This window comes from Anthonomus grandis, chromosome 1 (assembly GCF_022605725.1).
Source record: "Anthonomus grandis grandis chromosome 1, icAntGran1.3, whole genome shotgun sequence".
In the NCBI taxonomy this organism is placed as follows: Eukaryota; Metazoa; Arthropoda; class Insecta; order Coleoptera; family Curculionidae; genus Anthonomus; species Anthonomus grandis.
Window position 1 is genome coordinate 50,445,498 of NC_065546.1, and position 17,965 is coordinate 50,463,462.

Below are 17,965 nucleotides of genomic sequence, written 5' to 3' on the forward strand. Positions count from 1 at the left end.
AAACCCTGTCACAGTCTCACAATTCAAAATAATCATCCATTATTTTCAAAGAGACTTAGATATATGACCAAAGGAAGAGAAAGTATTAATTTAAGTGAGAGTCAGTGTGTAGTTTTTGTATTTAGATGAGGTATGTCTTTTCTGTTAATTAGCGTTTTGTTCCTTAATATTTTATTTGTGATAATTTTATTTAGGTCTGATGATGCCCTAATGCGGCGAAACGCGTAACCTTTTACTAGACGCTTGATTTGTGAGACTTTGACTTTGAGTATACTTTCTCTTCCTTTGACAGTCTCACAACATATAGTCGCAGGCTACACGTGTTTCGCTCTAGCTAGAGCATCATCAGGCCTAAAATAAGTATTAGTCAAAACAAATTTCCAAACATTCAAACATCAAAGTTCCAAGAGAAATAGTGAGTACAGGTGAGTACTCACTCACTGAGTACAGTACCAAAGTGAATGAATACTGTAAAAGTATGGCAGATACAGTAACTCTAGTCGTATAGGTCTATCACATTAAAACAGAATTCCAAGATCTCTTAATTATGAAAAAATTTAAAATGATAAAGTTTTTAGTGTTTTATATTGCTAAATCACCGGAGCATAAGGTCGCACAACCTCGCCATTAATTTTTTTTCCACAGAACTTTCAACGAAATGTGAGTTTAAGAGCCTATTTAAAAGATTTAAAGAGCTGGGCGTTATTCTCGATTTAGAGATATTAAAACTCAGCTCATAAATACCTCACTTTGGTAACTTTAGATGGAAAAGCTCTCTAGTCAAGGATTGCATTACTGCTACAAACTTTTAAATTCGTTATATACATATATACTGCGAATGTACAGGTTGTCCGAGACAAAACAGTCTATCCTGAAAATCTTAAAAAATAAATTGCTTAGCCAAAAACGACATGACAAATTTAATAGTGAGGGGGACATTAATTGACCGTAATTGAGAGAACGTCATGCCCTCACCATCCCCATGTAAATTTTTTTAAATGAAAATAGAAGTGGAGTGATACCTTCAATCAAAGGTAATGTTATTCTCTTTATAGACCTAATTTGATTGTTTTTTTAATTTCATCAATTCGTTCTCAAAAAATGTGAATAAATACGAATAAAACAATAATCTATACCTTAACACCTATATTCTTAAATGTGGAAAATTATCTCCGTTGACCTCCATACAAAAATACATTTGTTGTTCAAAACGTCTGCGCACATTAGCGAAACTTACGAGAATTATTAACTGACATTTGTAAACAACACACATAGTGGCAAAAACTTGGGTTTTAGATGACCTCATAAAAATCCAAAGGGGTCAGGTCAGGAGATCAAGCAGGCCATTCTATCGTCCAGGAAATACAAAAAAAAGACGAACGGCAGCAGCATAATGTGGTGGCGCCCCATCTTGTTAAAACATCATTTCAGTTTCTAGAAAGTAGATATCCGGTTCAAGTAACTCAGTTATACTGGGATTGATGGCGTTCTAAAGAAGTTCCAAGTAATTTTCAGCGTTAAAATTTGTATTAATAAAACAAGGTCCAAAAATATGATCTGCCAGGATCATAATGTAAGGTTTTGAAGTCGCCGCGTATGTATGAAATAAATAAGGTTTAACATACGGATATTTACCATTTACATAAGGATGATTTATCCTTTTATGAGAATGATTACCATTCAAAGCACGTGCTGCTGTTCAAGCAGACTTATTTTGTTGGTAATAAAGACCCACCAATTCAATTTTTTCCTGCAGCGTATCTAAAGCAACTGCATATTTTGACGTTTTTGTTAAACTAACTTGAACTTTCGGATTTTTTTTCTTGATTAGAGACAACATATTTAAAAAAAAAGAAACTTTATGCACAAAATTGCAAGATTTTAACTTTTGAAGAATAACAGCATATTAATTGCTAAAATAAACAAATAAAAATACGGCTATGTAGAGAATAAAATTACCTTTAATTCAAGGTATCACTCGACCACTATTCTCATTTAAAAAAATTGACATGGGGTCTCTGGGGGGGTGAGGGGATAACAGGAAAACGCAATTTTTGTCAATAAATGTCCCCTCGATATTAAATTTGACGTGTTCGCTAAACAATTTATTCCAAGATTTTCAGGATGGACTGTTTTATTATATTCTCGTTAATTACATTTTATCCGTCTTTATGATTTATGAATTATGCATAGGTACAGAATTAGGGGTGCCAGAATGAGAATATTTGAAAAAGGAGTCCAGAAGAATAAAATTTGTTAAATTAGAAGAATAAATAAACGTAGGTTTAGCTATGTTAATAGATGATCTTGATACTTACCAGGTGATGACTTAGTTAGAAGCTTTTCCGGACTAGGAGTTCCAGTACAAGTTTCTACCGGATTAAAAATGTAGGTGGTCAAACAGCTCTTATCCCCATCATCCCCTCCGGCTTCAGCGGTCACTTCCGCCGCCAGTTTGCACTACGTCTTTCACTAAACACTCACGGTAAATATAGATTTCTGTTATAGTACGTGCGATAACTTAAAATAAAAATTAATTTAATTTAAATTGCTAAAAATAAATGCTCTCGAATAAAAAGTCTGGGATTCAGTATTTATTTTCTAGAGATTTTAATGTCGTATGTATTATTCGTAAAATATCTTAAAATGTGGATTCAATATATTTATATTATCTCAATCCATGAGGGACGAATTTTCGATCAAATTTTTAGCATTTTTGTTAATTTTCCAGTTAGGTAGTCATTCAAGGGCCAAGACAAATCCAAAGTGTGAAAGTCATAGGCACAGGCTATGATTAATGAAAAAGAGGGAAGTGGCTTGGGACGGACTTGTAGACATTAAAAACACGAATAGCCGAGCACTTAAGTAGGCCCTCTTCTGCATTTGGTGAACATATAAAATCTAATAACCATAATTTCAGTCCAAAGACTAATTCCAAAATTCTCCAACAGGTTACCTCTAAAAACTACCACCGACTAGATTTTCTTGAAGATATTTATATCACCAATAAGCTCATCAAAAATCCCTCTCGTTTAAATATACAAGTAAATCTCAACAGACCTTACGTTCCATTACAAAGGAGACTGCACAACTAATAAAAAAAATGTATAAGCATTGGTAAATTTTCTAATTAAAAGTTTGCTTTTACATCGTTAAATAGATAACAATTTCCTTTCCTTACCCGAACAAAAAGTCACTGTTGTAGTCTAATTTCTGTCACCAAGTTATCACCAACTTGTACTAGCGCACATCATTTATGATAATGACATCTAGACCGATCTGTCGCTACTACCACTTTCACAGGTTCGTATAATATTAGTTTTAAAATGAAGTTGACTTTAGGTAACCTAGTATTTCCCGCTATCAATACAATAAAATGTAAACAAAACATAAATGACACTAACGTGCTCTCCTTTTTAAATACTGTTCATCCTGCTTAGTGTTCTGTATAGTCTTAAGTGTTTTTAAATGTACTACGTTCCTTACAATAATTTTGATACTATCAAATGTGTTCCCACCATGGAAAACTTCTGGACTTAACTGGCAAGTGAGTACAGTCCATTGCACATGCACTAATGTTTTTTACCCATATAACACCCAACTCATTTTCAGTTAGCACTGATGGCTCATACGCCGAAAGCGCTCTGCTAAGCTTTTACAAATAAATTGCTTTGAATACATCTGGTTTGGTTAATTTGTATGATTTATGAAACAGTAATTAAGTTATTTGCAAGAAATAAAGCTAACCAAACCCAAGTTGAATCCGACAAAACAGAAGTCACAATCAGACGGAAGATATTCTTATTCTACCTTAACATAAAGTTAATGACGAAGTTGTTGTAACGACCACAATTTATTTAAAATTAACCAACTACCTAATTATTGAAGATACTAAAATATGCAGACTGAAAATAAACAACAGCCAAAGAAGAGTAAACGAGCTCCATAATGGCATTAACAACATCCGTTCGGTGGCCTTTAAACAAACACAATATTCGCATTAAATTCATTACGGTTTGAACGTGTGATTTTAGCGGTACAGTTTCATAAGGTGTGTTTTGAATAAAAATAAATATGCGTGACACTCAATTAATCGACTGAGAACACGTTAACTTGGGTGTCAAATGGTGGCGTAGCGTTATTGTTCTTATATACGAAGTTGACGGCTTCCTTTCGCCTAATGGAATGAACTTTAAATGGCACATGTTGACGTATCTAGGATAGAAAGCGTTTTTTTGCCAGTTATATTCTCGTTTGAAAACGTATTGAAATTTAATTAGAAAATTGGTTGACCGTGCTAAATATGGTCATCGAAACAAGTGTACAAATGGAAATAAAGTATGTTGATACCCAAAGGTTCCAGTCCTATTTGAACTATAAAATAATATAGAAACTAAGAAAAAAAATATGTGCGATTAGTTAAAGTTTTCAGCATAGTTAAAACTAAGTCACTTACTAGTGCCTGCAGAGATATCATATTTGAAAAACGATCCAAATTCAGAAATCCTTTTAAATTTACAAAAAGATAAACAAATAGCGACTCTAATTCTTACTAAAACAAGAAAGCCCTCAATAACCACAAGGTTAATCTCTGAGGTGATTAAAGTATTGAAGTCTTGCAGATTAATTCTGTATGACCCCTAATGAATCCTTATTAAGGAGGTTTCAGTTATATTGTGACAGGCACGTCTCTTTATTAAGACCTGCCAAAATACTGCGTGTCTGCACACTGCTCTTCAAGTGTCATCATTATTTGCCAGACTGATTTCCAGTCGTACTCTGGAAAATCGACTCTTAGGTCATCTGACTTTAATTGAGGGATCTCGCTTCGAAGCTATTTCAGGCACAGTGGTCTTTTTCTTCTTCTTCCTTGACCTTCGTTTTATTCTCCCTTTCATTATATTTTGTAGTAGGGAAAATTTTAACCTTCTTATGATATGTACAAAATAGTCAAGTATTCTCCTCTACAGTGTGTTGATTATTTCTCTCAAAGGTCTCAAGTCGGTCTAATTTTCATTTTATTATCCATAGCAAAGTTGTAAACGATTTTAGCTTTATTAGATCTTTGTTATCTCTATACGTAGTTTGATCTCTGCCACTTGGTGTATGGTTGAAATAATCTTTTTTGTGACTACCATGAATATCTTAATATTCTCCTTGAAGTACTATTTTTAGACCCTTAAGATTATTTGTTTCAACAATGGTGTCATTTGAAAATAGATTATATAAAAAAGAAGAAAGAATGTAGCCCTAACAAATGCCTTTTAGCACAATGGTAAGTTTAGGTGACCGATATCTTCTTCAGTAGAAACTTTGATTTTGGTGAATGAACAGGTACATCAAATTTTTATTTATGCTGACGATTTCTTTCACTTAATTACTTGCTAATTATGAAATAGCTGCTAGTAGTACAGACTGTTGCTTTCTCATTAAAAATTTGCTATGACAATAACAATTTTACTTTATTCAACCACATCATTCCACATCAAACCATTCCAGAGAACATATTTCTTAATGATGGAGCAGGAAATGGGCTACAGATTGTTGACTTCCTAATGGTCTTCTAAGATCATGCTACACCCTTAAAAGAATATAATTCTGACATCAATATAATATGAAATAATAATAGAAGTTTCCTTATAGGTAAAGCTGAAGTGTTTGATAAGTTGGCATCTCTTGCCCCCATATTATTGACCCTGATGCGACCCAAATATGCCACCAAATAAACAGTATACATATTCACTGTCTCAAGCGATATGTATCTTTAAGTTTGGTCTCGCTTATATTTAAATCTGGATCAAAGAATGATGTGAAGAAGTAGTGCAGTATTCTATTCAATTTGCAGTTTCAAAAGTCCTTGACTGTCTAATTTATCGTCACTTAATTTGGCACTGCAATGAGGTAATTATTTAGGAGCAACCCATTGACGGTTGTCGGTCCACAATTACCAATTTGTGTTGTTATTAAAGTAAACTGATTGGAAAGGGGATACCAATTTGATTCCGTTCATAATGACTTCTTCAAAGCTTTTGACATAGTGAATTATGAGCTGCTGATTGGGAAGCCAAGAAACCTTAGGTTTTTCTAAAAGGCTTCTTAATTTTTTGTCAGCAGTTGGTGTTCGGAGTTTCCTCAGGGTGGATTGCTCGCCTTTGCTTTTCAGCTTATATTTGATTGACCTAAATAACTTCGTAAGGTATTTCAAAAAATATTTAATGTTTGAATCTCATAAGAATGTCAATATTTTGGAGGATTGGTGTACTAAGAATTATCTAGAGTTCAGCATTGATTAATTTTCTTCTATTAATCATGCACAATTGAAAATGATAGATGCTACAAATCAGCTGGGTATACTGTTTAATCGTCGGTTGATTCTCGATGATCATTTAAGCCATATGGATGTAAATGCAAACAGAATCTTGGGGTTTCAACTTAAAAACTCTAGTATGTTAACATTGGAGGCATTTAAGGCAGTTTATTTATATAGGCGTAGTTAGATCACAGATCAGCATGAATATATACAATGTCCAAAAGTCATTAATAGACATACAATTTCAATTATAAACTTAATCCTTAGGTTTTCTAATATGTAATAACTCTAGATTTGCCAGATCCTACATGATCTGAAAAATACAGTCGTAAACCTAACCATTGCACTTGTTTACAATTAATTAAATTTTCTGGAACAAATGCCAATGAGCCGACGCAATAATTACTATCACAAATTATTAACTGGATGCTATAAAATATTGTTTATGTTTGGTATATATTACGCGTTGTGGATACGAGGCTATAGAGCGATTTCGAGACCTTGTTTTATCTCTGTTACGAGTGGTTTACATCATCACAAATTTCGGTTTGTTAAAATTTATCTGTTCGTCTGAACCAAACAGGGTAATAAAAGCAATTTCAAAATGAATAATGATATTACATTTTATGACGATCGATTGACGGGTTAAGCTTTAATGAGACTAAACAGATTGACTATTGTTTGAATCGTTAGATCACGAATAAAAAATATTTATTATTAATTTTACAGTGTTAAAAAAATCATATTCTCGAAAGGCCTACTCTCTATTTTATAATTATTGGATATTGATTCAAATGCACGAGGAAGAAACATCAAATTGCTTACTTTCGATAGCTCCTGAGATTCGAAGATCCTTCTCAATGCATCTACCCATCTATCGTAAAACCTTTTCTCATATACGGAATTATCGTTTGGTGGCTCCGCATGGAGAAAGCGAAAATTCGAGTGCAACTAGAAGTAAACTATGGGCCGTAAGACTGACCTAAGATGCTAACATTTGGACAGGTCGGGATCCATATTACAGGCAGAACGGAGTGTCAGGACCATTTGGTACACAGACGTTTCCAGAACAACTCGCACACTACTGAAGGACTGTACGACCACTGAACGCCACGACTGTAGTACCGATTATAGAACCGACATAGCCCCATGTATAGCCTTCGCTTCAATAAAGAGTTTGCTGGACAGCAAGACCCTCCGGAGATGAATGGAAGCACCTGTTATGAGACAGGCTAAGATCCGAATAGACAAGTCCTCTGCCTATCTTATCAAACAATTCCTGCGCTTAAAGAGATGCGAAATTTGCAATTGCAAACAATCCAGTCCAGTCCTAGAATGTCCAGAACGCACGCGCGGTAGGTCAAACATCTGAGCAACTTTATCAGCGTCATAAAATTTCTCAGACCAAATGTCTCTTCCGAGGTTCTTAGCTGGAGCATGACGGGTCTATCAGGAGACATATGTGCACAACAATCCGCTTGGCTGCCCACTGTTTCAATATAATAATTCAATTCGACTGGCAAAAAATCTTGATTGGTAATATCCAGTTATAGAAATATCAAAATTAATTTAAAACCGAGATTATCAAAAAACCTGACGATTTTCCCAACCTATTTTCCAGTTGGGACATGGAAGAAAATGTATCTTAAATGTTAGCCACGAGGGTTCCAATGTTCCAAATGTTCTTAGTTGCTTTCTCATTTCACTAACTCTTCTCCAGGAGTCTCATTTCTATTTAAAGTGTGATTTGCATCTTTCTCTCAGCAAAGCTTTCTCCCTAGTATTTCTAATAATTACCTTTATCTCTCGTTTTTCATACTCGAGCTTCCATGACTTAACCGGTTTTTGATTCACTTATATATAGAAAGAAATCTCTGGTAGTCATCATTTCTAATGTTTTTTCCTTTATATCATCAAAATTCTTTGATATCGTATCAAAGTAATATACTTAGGGCAAGTAAAACAAAGAAGATTCCCCATCTAAAACTGTGTATTGAAAGAATTGAAAAATATTTCCATACAAAAAGCAATTGAACAGCATCACAGTTACCTTATTAGACACGAGCCGCGATATAGCTTATTTTGCAAATAGCTACTATAAACTAGGTCGACTAAATATTGCAACCAACTATTAATGTTTATAATAAATAAAATGTAACCTACTTTGTTTTTAAAGAATTTGCCTAATATTATTAATAATGCCTTTACATACCTTAGATCTCAATGGAGTGGTTAGCAACAAAACTGGAAACGGTATTGTTAATGCATCATTAATTTCAAATTTTACTCCATTTCGCGCGAAATATGTACCACATTTTTCTCCCATTATCTGGGCACGATGTGCAAGGTCGAAGTACTTGTACGAGAGCAACGACCGTAAAAACAAATAAATTTTTGGTGTCGGTACTAAGTCAATTGTTACAATCGTTCAAACAATTTAATTCATTTTCGGTTTAAAAACTATTGTGTGATGGTGGTGACTGGTGAACCTGGACTGCAACTAAGGGGATCCCCGTTAAGAAGACTACAACTGTCTTGTTCGGTAAGTGTCCATTTGAGTTACTTACAATTTTCAAATACATTCCACAACCTTTTCAATTTTCTATTTATGCGTTGACAGGTATATTCTAATATCCTGATATTGGGTGATTCAAATTGAGTTTCCACATTACAATTTTTTTTTTTTTGAAACGCTACTGAATTTGTCAACGGCAACGTGACATTTCTAACGTCAAAATATAAACAAAACAGTCATGGAGCAATATACGACCGAACAACGTGTTAAAATTATCCAAGCCTATTATGAAACCGGCCGATCAAGGAAAAATACATTTCGTGCTTTACGTGAATTTTTTGGCGCCCAAAATCGGCCTTGTGAGAAGACAATTTGGAATTTGGTACAAAAATTCGAGCAAACTGGATCCGTCGCTAACATCAAAACTCCTAGGCATGCTCGTAGAGGTCGGTCGGAACACAATATTGCTATTGTTGCCGAAAGTGTGAACGAAAATCCAAGAACATCGATTCGTCATCGATCGCAGCAACTGGACCTTACATATTCCACTACACAGCGGATTTTAACAAAAGATTTGCAGTTACACCCATACAGAGTCCAAATAATGCAGGAATTGAAGCCTAGGGACCATCAACAGCGCCGTGTATTTGCCGAATGGATAAGAGAACAAGGGGCAAATTTTCCAATGAAAATAATCTTTAGCGATGAGGCACATTTTCACCTTGGGGGCTTCGTAAATACTCACAATTGCCGTATTTGGGGATTAGAAAATCCAAGACAGATTGTTGAAGTGAAAATGCATCCTCAAAAGGTGACTGTTTGGTGTGCCTTTTGGTCCGGAGGCGTAATTGGTCCATTTTTCTTCGAGGATCATGTGGAGAACGCTGTTACGGTTAATGGCGTTCGCTATCGGAACATCATAACAGAATTTTTCTGGGAACAGTTGGAAGATATGGACATCGAAGATCTCTGGTTTCAACAGGACGGTGCCACCTGTCACACATCAGGAGAAACGATCCAAGTACTGCGCGGCAAGTTTCCAGGTCGCGTTATTTCACGTAACGGTGATATCAATTGGCCGCCGCGATCCTGTGATTTAACTCCCTTAGATTATTTTCTATGGAGGTATCTTAAGAGCAAAGTCTACAAGAATAACCCGAACACCATTGCGGAGCTGAAACAAGAGATTAGACGCGAAATTACCAACATAGGTCCTGATTTGTGCCACAGAGTAGTCGAAAATTTCGCCAAACGGATTACGTCATGCCACATGAGCCGCGGCGGTCATTTACATGATGTCATCTTTCATACATAATTGTAATTAACTACCTTCAAGGGGAAAATAAACATTTTTCTATAATTTTCAATTTCTTCTTTTTTTTTAAATATTTTTAATGTGGAAGCTCAATTTGAATCACCCTATAAAATACAATAAATAACCATGTAGGCAATGCAGCAGATATTTTCAAACCTAAGAATATCTCCTTTGCTACCGCTTGATGTCAAGAAACTTATCGAACATGTGTTTAAGGTGAATAAATGTCAGTCTAATTTGAAAATCTAAATTCCATGGAAAAGAACCAAAAACACCACAAGTGAGGAAGGTGATAGAGGTTGTACTAATAACGATAAAAATCTAATGCTTAAAAAAGAAGTGAAAAAGTTAAGTTCTAAGATAAACAGTTTGACCACAAGTCAATGAGAATCAACTTATGGTTTACATAACTAAATGCTGGAAAAAATATAATATATAACCATTAAAGTGAAGAGTTAAGAAAGAAGTGATTACACACTAGCTATATTCTGAAATCTAATCGCTCTATTAGATCTCTGAAATCAAATCAAATCAAATATTATGATTAATCTTCATATAGTCTAAAAAATGGAAAGAGTGTAGCTATAAGCCATAATTGAACGATAAAAGACCTATATACACTCAAACCAAACTCAGTCCGGCAAGGCTTTATAGTTAAGTGATAAAAATATGGAAGGTGGTTCAGAAGAAACATTGAATATGGCTCATTAGAACTAAAATCCCAAAGGATCTCCATCTCGAAAAAAAAAGACGTAGACTACTTCCATTCACAAAAAGTGACTGCCTGACTGGAATGATTAGCTCTAATTTTTGATGCATTAGAGTGGCAAAAATGTTAAGAATAAATAAAGAATATGGTTCAGTCCAACTTGAGGAACAGGGAGGTTTTATACAGAATTTGCTTATATGCATCTACTCTTTGAAGCATGAGAAATATCAATGATATACCACGCCCAAGCCTGGAGCTTCATCACGCAAGAAGTTACGAGATGTGGAGGGTTCGAAGAGTGACACCTCGCTAAAAACCGGTATTCAACTGGCTCTAGCGGATAGCACTCTGTAAGAGCCTCTTGATCAAGGATACGGTAAGAACATAATGACGGAGAAGGCACAAATAAAGGAGGGAATCAAACGGCAGATCCAGCAGAAGTGGCAACCCAGCGTTTAAATATGGTATAAAAAATTATTTATATAACTCGTAATTTATGGATGATATGCTGCAATAAGCGCAGTAGGTGAAGAAATTGAAACTTTCATCGAGGACATCAAGCGACCAATGCAACTAGAGTCGCACTTACAATTAGTACATGTTCTCAATAAATGAGATTCGATACAAATAGTGATCATAGACACTTTTTTTTCTAAAATTTGGCTTTGTATGTATGTAGGTATATTCCATTTGCTGAACATCAAGTTATTAGAGCCCATAATAAAGAAGATCTAAACTAGATCAAATCAATGAAGAGGATGAAAGTAAACGAGCAAATGCATCCCAGTTATAGAGTCTTCTTGTAAAATAAACAGATTTCTAGAAGAGTAGCTCAGTTGGATTATATAAGAAACCAAAGCACCCACAAAATATTAAAATAAGTGAATATGATAATGTTCAACAATAGAACATTTTCTTCTTCATACTATTTTTAAATGTAGCATTATAGATGTAATCAAGTTAGAGGCTAATATACTTCCCAAGGCAATGTAAATAAGCATGATGAAAATACTTTTTATAGAAGTTTAAATAATCAATAAAGATAGATAATGGAAAATGAACAAAACGATATAAACCGGAATTACCTCTTTAAACCGTGATGACAACAATATCGTATCATAAAACCTACATAATAGATTATACAATATACCCAAAAAAATCGGCAGAATTAGCTTTATTTCGTACAAAAATAAATCCAATTTGGACCTTCATGTCCCTCAAGGGGCTGTGAAAATATCTGTTTTTAATTTAATTTCAGCAGTCATATCAAAAATACCAAATTTCCAATTACGATTACAGAATAAACAATGTTCATTTATTTCTAAAAAAAATCCTCTCTGCCAGTATTTTCATTTATAAATGTAATTCCAATGTGCAATAAATTAATTATCTTTTACATGGTGGCAATCCCGCGGTAGAGAAGTGAAACGCCCTCGATGTTGCTGTATAGTGTCACGGCTTAGGCACAGTCGGAGACTTACATTAATTGGTAAATAAAGATGAAAAGATGTCGTTCAACTTTACCAGCCGTTATTTGACCATTATGTCAACCAACGATAAATATAGTTACAAAAATCTACTTTAGATAGGATGCAATGTAGTTTGAAAATTGTAAACAATAACAATTCGTTGAAATAAGTGCAGCAAATATGCTATAATATTGAGGAGAACCAAGGATCAACTTTTTTTTCTATGCCGAGAAAATACACTCTGTTTTATTTTCTTTGTAATTGCAAGATATCCCCTGTAATATTAAAATTAGGACCGTGTGGTTTTCGCTAACCTGCGTTACTTTTTCAATCATCTTATAATGGTGTAAACAAAACTGAATAAACTAACTAACTGAACCAACTTCTTTTGGTTTTTTAACTTCAGGATGAAGTTTTCTATATAGGGCGGTGCCAATTGCATCACATCACATTATTTATAAATCTTCTATACAAACTGCAAATAGTATTACATGTACATAAAATGCACCTTTAAGTTTAAATTGTCTAGGATCATTGCGCAAAGATCTCCAGGAACAACAAAATCTATGCTCGCATTTTTCTCTCAAACTAAGAATACAGATGAGCAAGAACCTTTTGGTCATTGAATGACAATCAGGATTTAGCATGCGCGTTTAACTCGTCCTTTTGTGCCAAAAGCCTCGCACCACTATACAATTCTACCGATTACCAAAATATGAATTTTTGCATTTAAATTCACTCTTTCGAAAGTTTAAAACATATTATCAATATATCAGTGCGGACCACGAAGAAAAAGAAATAGAAGAAAAAAACGATAATCAGTAAAAAAATTTAAGAATTTCGTACTACCAATTTTTGCATTTAAATTGAAATACTGGAACTTGCGATAGCCACACTAGAAATATATTTTTAGTATAATTAAAAAAAAAATAAAGTTCAAAATGATAAGAGAACTTTGCACCATCATAAAATTCCTTCTACACACATCAAAATGATCTAGAGGATAAGGAAAAAAAACCATCCCGTTAAAGCTCTAGTACTATCACGTCCAGTACTAAAAAAATAAGAATTGGTACGAGCGTGAATGCATTAATTTTTCGATAAATCAAGATTTCGTTTAGTTCCCGATTCGAATAGGCTAAAGTACCAATTCAAGAAGTTGAGGTACCACAGAGGAACTTTGGCGGTTTCAATAGCTTTTCAAATCTGGTACACATTGAAGGGTTTTTAACAGCAAAAGAATATCAGAATCAAACTCTGGAACCCATTGTTCATATACGCGCTATAGAACATCGTGCGCTATAGAACCGCTAGCTAGAGATTTTTTGGAGCAGCACAATTTGCAGGTATTACCATAATCTGCGCAATGCCCTCACTTAAGTCATATCGAGCAGGTTTGGGATATGTTAAAAAGAATTAACGATATTTTACTTCTTTTTATTGACATACACCTCCGGTAAATGTCTTTCAATATCTTTGTCCCCATATCTTTTCGATGTGTGTATTTTCACAGTTTATGCATTTGACAATACATAATTGTTAGATTATTATTGATTATGCCCTAGCCACGCATGTATTTTTTGTACAATTTTAATATAAAACCAGCTGACCAAGAGTATAAAATATTAATAGAACCCTGTTCTATTTAAAAATTTGTACTCATATGAGGAGCCAGATCCCTTGTACCCCGCGCAATTCCTCCAAATATTGAATTTTTGCATTTACATTGAAACACTATAAATAAAATTTTCTTAGTAATGCAAGCCCATGCATAAGGTGTTTTTAGTAAAATTTTATGAAGGCATTTTATGAAGGCAAAAGTAAAAAGTCGAAGTACAAAAAAAAAGTAAATGAATTACCCATAAATTGTAATGAAATTGTTTTTATAGAACAAATGTACACAATATTATTATACGTAGAAATCATCTTTTAACAATTCCTTTTCATATACTAAAGAAATATTCAAAAAATCCATTCCATGTAATGCGTAGGCATATATTAATAAATGTCAAATTTCTCTGTTCAACCCAAAGTATTTAAGAATTAAGGGCTTACTACTTCGCAGTTAGTGATGGTGTCGTGGTGTTCATAGATACTTATTGCGTCTAAATCTGCATATATTCCATTAAATTATCTGTAATTATTTATGTACTTCCGATATTCCTTCCTTATCCCCCTCCCCCACCTCTGTTCTAACACTTAATGCTTAAATTAAATCATTTTTATCCTAATTAGTTAAGAGAAAGTTGACTACTCTAGGCACTATAGGATAATCCGGCCTTTTAGACTTTATTATGGATTTTTGCCTTATACCTAAAACAATTTTATAAATGTAAATGTTTTTTTTAATGGATTATTAATCGTTTTATTATTATAGACTGATGTAGAATGCAAAAATGTAATAATATATAGGGTCCCATTTAAAATAGCGAAGTTGACACATACTTCCAGTATAACCGGAAGTGCCGCCATCTTGAAACTTGGGTAACTGTCAAACATTGAGAATTTTGTCTAATTATGGTTTTCTTACATACGATACGGTTCCTGGATACTACGCCTCTCAGACATATATATAATTAAAAAATAAATATATGATGCATAAAACTATAAACCCGCAGTAAACTACTTTAAAGTAAACGCCATAATGTAGAACTATGCCAGTAAACCAAAAAAAAAAAAGAAATATTGCTGCCAATCCTGGCGCTCAGGTTTATAAATGTCTATATGAACAATTCATTATTTACAGGAAACAGTGGTGAAATGAAATGTAATGAATGTACTGAAATTCTTATTGAATATTGCACAAAGTAATAACTAAACAATGCATTTTGTTAATAGAATAATTAACACTTTCCATCAGCAAAGAACATTTAAACCCTTAACAAAATTGTGAACCTTTTAGTATTATTCTTATATCTGTGATTATAAATATAAACTGTCACTTTACAATAGTAATTTTTATTTGTTTAGATAACATTTTATAATAGCGATAATAGGTATGTTCTTACAAACAAAATTCTAATATATATTTGAATTATTTGAAGTTGTTTAAAACATGTAACACAAACATTTCTTAAATTTTGGTTTTTAAAATGACGCGACAATTGACATTTTTTTACGGGTCGGATAAAGTTGAAGAGACGTCTTAAAAACCGATTTTTCTTTTTGAAAATTTTTACATAGAATGTGACCCACACTCAACATTCTATGTAAAAAAATTCAATTTTTTTCATCCTCACTTTTTTATCGTTAAAATATTGATAAAAAAGTGAGGATGGTTGAAAAAAATACAAAACTTATCGAGAAAAATTCTCAAGATTTTTACGTAATTTCAATCAAAAAAACTTCTTACTCGATAACGTCATTTTCAAAACATTGTTATGCGAAAACTCTCCGATTTGCCAATTTTTCACATAGATCTTTGGCCGTGTTGCCACACTTGACAAATTAAGGAGTTTATGGAAGTTTAGATAAAAGTCGGCAGTTATTAACAAAACTAATGATAAATTCTGGTTTTCACTTGGAATTTCTTTTAATTAAATTTCCTATTGTCCAATCTTTGTATTATTAACATTAAAATATTGACATAATTGTTTTATTTTAACATGCACTAACTAATTTTATATATATATTTTTAATTCAATATGGTAAGGATCCAATATTTAATATGTCAAATTTAAGTGTAAGGGCTGGTATGTGTTCAACCCAACCAAACCCAACCCAATGAACCCCTACCTTATTCATGACAATTGAATAACTTAAATTTAATTATAAACAGTTAATTATAAACGTCAACGTTCCCAAATTAAACAAGGCAATTTGGTAAACCTCTTTAAAAAATTGTTGAGTTTTTAATCATTATGTTTTCTTTATTTAATAAAGGAATAAACTAAAAATATTTTAGATCAATATGAAATACCATAATAGAGGGTGTAACATAAGTGATGACTTTAATTTTAAGGGGTGATTCCTTGTCATTTTTTAAGTAAAAAAGTTTATATAAACATATGTCCGAAAACGCTTCATTTTCGAGATACAGGGTGTTAAACTTTTTTTTTAAATCGATTTTTTTATTAATATCTCATAAACGCATTTACCGAATTTGTTGAAATCTTTATATTTTGTTAGTCACTTTATAAGGTACCTTTTGGAATTCTCACATCTGGCCTAGAAATTTCAGGGGCGTGCCCACGGGCAAGTCGGATGATTTTTTTGTAAAAAAAATATCGCCCCGTACATTTTTTGTAAGTATGATATTTTTTTTAAATAAAGCATCTAAAAATGAAACTTTTTTGTCTCTTAATTTTTTTTCGTATCTTGCTTCGTCTAGAAATACATTTTAAAAACCATATTTTAGCTCGTCTCGGGCCTCCATAAAAAAAAACCTATGCTTCAAAATTGATTTTATTGGGAATACTACACATTTATGCAGGTATGTATAAAAATTTCTCTGATAAGAACATTCCTATGTCTTACATTAACATTTACCAGGTACCGGGTACTGTTAGTTGAATGTGTTTTACTGTGCACATAACTATGAATAACGCTGAATTAGCTCAAATGCATTTCATTTATGGCTTTGCAGATGGAAATGGTGCAGAAGCCCGTCGAATTTATTATGAACGCTTTCCCGATAGACCAATTCCAGCAGAAAGAACTTTCATAAGACTCCATGCCCGTCTGTGTGAGACTGGATCTGTCAATGCTCATGCTGAGCGTGTTGGTAGACCGAGGGTAATAATGACGCCACAACTAGAGGAAGCAATTCTGCAAGCAGTGGAAGACGATCCGTCAACTAGCACGCGAAGATTATCGTTACAGTTTAACATCAGCCACGAAAGTGTTTGGAGGGTTTTGCACACAAATTTACTTTATCCATTCCACATTCAGCTGGTGCAAGCACTGTTGCCAACAGATTTTCCTGCACGATTAGAGTTTTACTAGTGGTTTCTTCAAAAAACTGCCCAGAATCCAAATTTTACGGCTAAAATTCTTTTCACAGATGAGGCCTGTTTTTCACGGGAAGCCAATAGAAACTTCCACAATAACCATCTTTGGGACTTTGAAAATCCCCATGCCATTGGAGAAGGTGGATTTCAACAGCAGTTTTTCGTGAATGTTTGGGCCGGAATTATCGGTGATCATCTTATCGGACCGCACTTTCTCCCTCCTAGGCTGAATGGAGATACTTACAGACAATTTTTAGAAGAAATATTGCCAGATTTATTAGAAGACCACTAGCAACAAGAAATACCATGTGATTTATGCACGACGGTGCACCTGCTCATTTTAGTCTTGTCGCTCGAAACTATCTAAATGATACTTTTGCTCAGCAATGGATAGGTCGGGGGAGACCTCAGATATGGCCAGCACGATCTTCAGACCTGAATCCTCTGGACTATTTCTTTTGGGGATATCTGAAATCGCTTGTTTATGCGACGCCAGTTGTGGATGAAAACGATTTGAGAAACCGGATTGTAGACTCTTCTAATATCATACGCAACACACCAGGAATTTTCGAACGTGTGCGCCAGTCGATGGGAAGAAGATTGCGTGCTTGTATTGACAGTCGTGGTTCTCGTTTCGAGCATTTGATTTAATAAAATTTTGATGATATTTAAAACTAAAGCAAGTTTTTATTATTTTT

The 17,965-nt window shown here is 33.7% G+C and overlaps 1 protein-coding gene across 5 annotated transcripts in view; it reads right to left on the reverse strand.

Annotated features, from left to right (window-relative positions):
- The window catches only part of LOC126740421 (colorectal mutant cancer protein), a 123,922-nt gene that overhangs the window by 80,840 nt on the left and 25,117 nt on the right, over nt 1-17,965 (reverse strand). For 3 of the 5 annotated variants that reach the window (XM_050446633.1, XM_050446704.1, XM_050446552.1), the window contains exon 2: nt 2,319-2,520. The exons of 1 other annotated variant lie outside the window; for it this stretch is intronic. The gene's annotated coding sequence lies outside the window, so the exon portion shown is untranslated. Of the gene's footprint in view, nt 1-2,318; nt 2,552-17,965 lie in introns of all 5 variants that reach the window. One more of the 5 variants, XM_050446777.1, reaches the window with a different exon arrangement.